Source organism: Egretta garzetta, unplaced genomic scaffold (assembly GCF_000687185.1).
Source record: "Egretta garzetta isolate BGI_Z169 unplaced genomic scaffold, ASM68718v1 scaffold126, whole genome shotgun sequence".
Lineage (NCBI taxonomy): Eukaryota > Metazoa > Chordata > Aves > Pelecaniformes > Ardeidae > Egretta > Egretta garzetta.
The window spans coordinates 2,240,838-2,246,163 of record NW_009260128.1 but is presented as its reverse complement, the minus strand read 5'-3'; the positions used below and the strand labels follow the sequence as shown (position 1 = coordinate 2,246,163).

At 37.2% G+C, this 5,326-nt stretch overlaps 1 protein-coding gene across 1 annotated transcript in view; it reads left to right on the top strand.

Moving 5' to 3' along the window:
- CUNH18orf63 (chromosome unknown C18orf63 homolog) overlaps window positions 1–3,242 on the top strand; it is a 21,412-nt gene extending 18,170 nt beyond the window's left edge. Inside the window, exons 14-15 of the mRNA XM_035896947.1 lie at window positions 2,746–2,792; window positions 3,117–3,242. The gene's annotated coding sequence lies outside the window, so the exon portion shown is untranslated. The remainder of the gene's footprint in view (window positions 1–2,745; window positions 2,793–3,116) is intronic.
- Window positions 3,243–5,326: the final 2,084 nt, after the last annotated feature.

Sequence of the window (5,326 nt, the reverse complement as noted above, 5' to 3'; positions counted from 1 at the left end):
AGAGGTTTCAGTTGAATATGAGGAAGAACTTCTTCACTCTGAGGGTGGCAGAGCACTGGAACAGGCTGCCCAGGGAGGTTGTGGAGTCTCCTTCTCTGGAGATATTCAAAGCCCGCCTGGATGAAGTCCTGTGTAGCATGCTCTAGGTGAGCCTGCTTTAGCAGGAGGGTTGGACTAGATGATCTCCTGAGGTCCCTTCCAACCCTTACGATTCTGTGATTCTGTGATAACAAGTAGCCAAATGTGCATTTTGAGATGCACTTTATGTCCTTCCTTTCTTTGTGTGGATATTTCCTCCAGTGAACATATATACCAGTTGTGTGCTTTCCCTAAAGAAAGTCCATTGTGTGGATGGAAGCTTTCCATATAGGACCTTCATACTTCAGTATTCACCATACCCTGTTTGTGGGTCTAGCGTTTCATCTCTCCTGCTTCAATCCAGGCAGCGCATGCATGGTCTATCTTCAGAGGTGATCTGTTTCAGTGATTCAGCATAAATATGTGTAGTTCCAAAGCCTGTGACTTTCACTGAGGACTGATGAATAGAAGTGGTGTCTCTGAAAATGGTCAGAACTTTACTTTTTTTACTTAAATAAACGATTTTTTTTTCATATTTATGAATAACATGCCACAGGATCATGTTGATCATGGTAGGTGATGCTTAAACCCTGGAGAGTAAACAGTGTATTCCAAATAGTGTTTAGAATATGATTTCTAAGAATTCCATTGGTATGGGTTCTTCACTGGTGGTGTTGATTTAAAAAGAAAACTAGACCTAAAATAACTTCTGCTATTGGATCTGTGCCTACAATTTTGATTCTGAAAAGCTTTGCTCTGAATTTCTATATTATGTATTACTACACATTCATTCAGAGTGCATTTTTTCATTTGAACACTCAAGAATTACTTGTAAGTTTCCAAGTTTACTGTGTAGCAAGATTTATGGGTGAGAAGGTCTTACAATGGAATTCAATGATGTAGTCAACAGGCAGGACTTGGATCTATAATTCATGACAATGAAAACATTTTTTTTTACAACTAGCTTGCAGAAAGGGTCAGGTTTTATGACTAACATGCCAAGTTGCACAGCCTCTTAACTTGTCCAGGAAATCACAGCATAATCCTGATTTTCTTTGTTTTCTGGTGAAAATAGTGGGTATGTTAATAAAGCAACATGAGAAAAGTATTTAACATTTAAGTTGAACATTTGATCCTAATACCAGATCATTCTCATTCATTCTGTTTTTACCCATATGTAGACAATCCCCCACTCTATGGGGAAGGACTCGGGCTTTCCTTTGGCATAAAAAGAGTAGCTAGATACTAAGCGTGTGTTTGAGATACCCTGCTAGGTACATTGTTCTTTTACAAGGCCATGCATATGGGGCCAGTGGAACCTCCAAGACTGCTGAGGTACCCAGCCCGGGGGGTGGGGGCAGGATATCTGCTGCTGACTGAACTCTGTAGAGTCTGCTGGGTACGTCTACTAGATTTCCATTGAATTTGATAGGTGTTTTGACACCTAAAACAATGTATGCTAACAGCTAAATGTAAGTGGTCTAAATCTGGAGCTCAAAACCTTCCCAGGAGTTAGACTTGAACAGTTATCCAGTTTAGATAAAGACTCTTAAGCTATTTTATATTTGCTGTCAAATTAAAAAGAAAAGCCTCCATGCTTAGTCTTTTGTTAACAAAAGTCATCCTATCAATTTTCAGGTAAAAAACTACTGTGAAAAGGAAGTTTGGCTTCTAAGACCAATCAGAGGAGCAGAGCTTCCAAAGGAGAGTATATGCTAGTACAGAAAAATGATTTAAAAGAAGGATTTGCATCATTACAAATATTAGTGCTAGAACAGGCATATTCAAAATAGCAGCAATGACGTTCCCGAGCTTTTTCCACTGTTCTCCGGAACTCTTCCCATTGCTCTGCTCCTGTATGGTCATATGGTACTGACCTTTGGTTTTAGTTGCCAAATTTCATTTAGCAAATGAGAAGCTACAAATTCATTGTATATAGTAATGATAGTATTATTTTACATGAAAGTAATTGCTACCATTGCTGTAAAGTTATTGTGTGAACACAAGTTGAAGGCACACAGTGTGAATCCACACAACTGGAATTAGGTAAAAATTATCAGCAGATTTATATATAAGGGCTAGAGATCTATTGCATTGTTTCTTCTAAAAGGTGGATTGCCCCAAGCCAACATTTAGCAATTTCTCTTCTAATTAGAAACTATGGTACACAAATTTCAACAAAGCCATCTTTCAAATGCTTTCTTGATGTTAAATATTAGGCTAAAATAAGACCTTTTAAGATATCATATCAATATAGCAGCTTGAGCTGGTTTTATGAAGAAATATTTATCTTAAATTTGAAAATATTTTTATAGAAATTGTATGTTGTGAAAATATTTGGATTTTCATTGAAAAAAGATGATGAAAATGTCTATCCTTTCAATGAAAAAGCAACTTCTTTTATGACAGGGGAAAATTAATTTCCTAATCAAATCTAGCATCAGAAATAACCTTTGGACTGTGTTCATTGGTAGATTGGTGGTACCTAAACACTTGAGACATACTCCAAAAACCAGATGCTATCATAACATTATTACTATTATCCTGTCCATTTTTCATTACTGCAGGATTGTTCCAGGTGAGGGTTAATCTAATTTACTGTATGGTTGACCATTTAAGAATGCTAACAAATAGTTTCTTAAGATTCTCTCTCGTAATTTCTTGTAGAGCTACGAATGTGGTTTGGCTGCCTGATCTCAGCTGGTTACAAAGGAGTGAATACACTTCTGCAATCCAAGTTCCTTCCTCCAGCACCACAACTGATTGTAATATTTTGAGGGCTTTAAATTTAAAACCCCAGACCTAAAGAGGAAGGATAAAACTGAGAATGGTACCATAGGTTTACCAAGGAGAGAATTCTTTCTCATGTAAACATGCAGACATTTAACTTGAATGCCCTAAATGCAAACTTTGTAAACAGAATGCAAATACAGATATGGAAATACAGCAATGTTTGTCTGTATATTAACCATAAAGTTCTGAGTTGTCTGTCAGTTTCTTGTGTGATCTTAACTTTGTCTATGTTTTCCTCCATTCAGGTTCCCAGGAGGGCATTAATGTACTTGAGGATCTCTGAACTTTGTGAATCTTGCTCTGTTGATTTCACATCGTTGGTACCTGTTTCTGGATGAAAAACTGAGCGTTAAATACATATAGTCAGTCAAGTGAATCCATACATCAAGAAGTCTTTCAGACAGTTTAGGTTAATAAGCCTCTAATGAATTTGAAAATTTAGCTACTTGCTTAGGTTTTGAATCATATTATGTCAGTCCTAGTACATGCTTACACGCTAAATCATTCTTCCCAGTTATTTTGAAGCTTCAAGCCTGTCTTTTTATCATATAATTATATTCAATTCTTTGCTACAATGTCTGGGCCTCTGTTTCATCAGTAAAAAATTCCTAAATAACTTCTCCTTGTCAAGTCAAATGGTTAGAAAATATAGTTTTTCTTAGGGGAATAATCTGAAAGCTGGATCTTAGCTGCTTTAATTCTTGTTATAACTGTTAATGAATTTCCATTTTCAGAAATGAAACTGCTCTGTAGAAGATTTTTTTAAGTCTAATTGATAACGCCACTCTTCAGCAGTTCATGCAGACTGTGTATAGCTGCCCTTTGAGCAATTTTATCAGCATAAATGTATCTTCGATGACCTACTTGAAGGTGTAGTTACAAATATATATGTATATATGATTGTTGCCTCATAATCGCTGTTTTTAAGTGAATATTATTGTGCTACCTGGAAAATAAGACTCAAATGTCACAACAGTAGCTCCTAAACTCAAATGGTATAGAACTGTAGTTTAACACTTGCTTTGGATATACAGTTGGAAAACTTTTTCCCTGAAGGAATTGCTACAAGGAAACTTCATGCACTTTATGAAAACCATTTTAGGTTTATATTGCTATAGTTGTATTTTTATTTACCTCATTTTTCAAAGCCGGATTTTGCCCTACTACAGTGACAACTTTTGTTTTGTTTGTGGGTTTTTTTTCCTTGAATGGTGACTGCTAACATAGCACTGATTTAATGCTGCCAGTGTTTAAAAGGAAGCGGGCACTTCAACAACATGTAATTTTCTCATATATAATACAAAAAATACAAACCAACACAAATATTAAAAAAATTAGAGCCTTTTGCTCAGCAAGAAATCAGATCATATTTACATTTTGTCCAGAAATTAGTATGCAAAGCTACTTTTCAAATGCTGTGGATTAGTTATTCTTTCATAGGTTGCACTATATGTGGTTGATCTTTTTCTTGTCTTACAATATGAAAAAGCCTGCAGAGCAGTTGCATTTCTACTATGCTGCGTAAGTTAATGCTTCATCTAATCTAGTTCCTGTTGTTGCTTTTTAAATGCTACCGGTTGCAAACCTTTGCCTTGTATTATAACAGAAGTCATTCTGCATTATTCTCACATTTTAAAATGTTTACATCATTTTGTGTTATCTGTTATAGTACTCAGAATACAGAAAATGTAATTATCGCAGATCCAATTTCTTCCATTTAAAATAAACTACTGAATTATTCATTCGTGCTAAATTGCCGGATACTTCCTCATCTATGCTGTGGAGGGGGGCCCGGTTATTCTACCCCACCCATCCACTCCTTGTAAGTGTATAGTAAGGTGTTGATCATGAGTGGAAACATGCCGAGCGCAGGAGTGGTGGTGGAAATGCCACTGATGGCGAGTGCTGTGGCTGCCTTTGGAGCATTTTAGGGACCTTGGCTACCGCCTTACCCTTCACTCTTTATGTGGAGGGGTTGGAAGAGCTCGTCTCGGTTTCTCCTTTTAATCTGTTCTTATTAACTGGGCAGGATACCCTCGCTTCTGGCAGGTACGCGCAGCTGTCAAAGCACGGGAGCCCTTGACATCTAGGATCGCCCGGAGCCTCCGTGTGTGATGTCTGCAGGTTTGGTTTCTCAAGGTTAAAGGAACAGACCCACCCACCTGCCCCAAAATATATACATGTTCATCAGGAGCAAGCGGAAATGTGAAAGGTTAAAACAATCCCCAGGTGTGAGGAACTGGTAAGAGGTCAACTGGCAGAAGACACCACCTGCCCTTTGATGCCTGCTGGGTTTTATAGGGTTTTATAGCTTTCTCATCAGTTTTCAAATCGTCTGATTCTTTGTCTAAGTTGATTCAGATTTACATTTCAGAAAGGTTTCTTTGGCCACTGTATTAGAGGATTCAGAAAGCTTCAGCTGAAATATTTGTTAATGAGTTTACATTATTTAGTA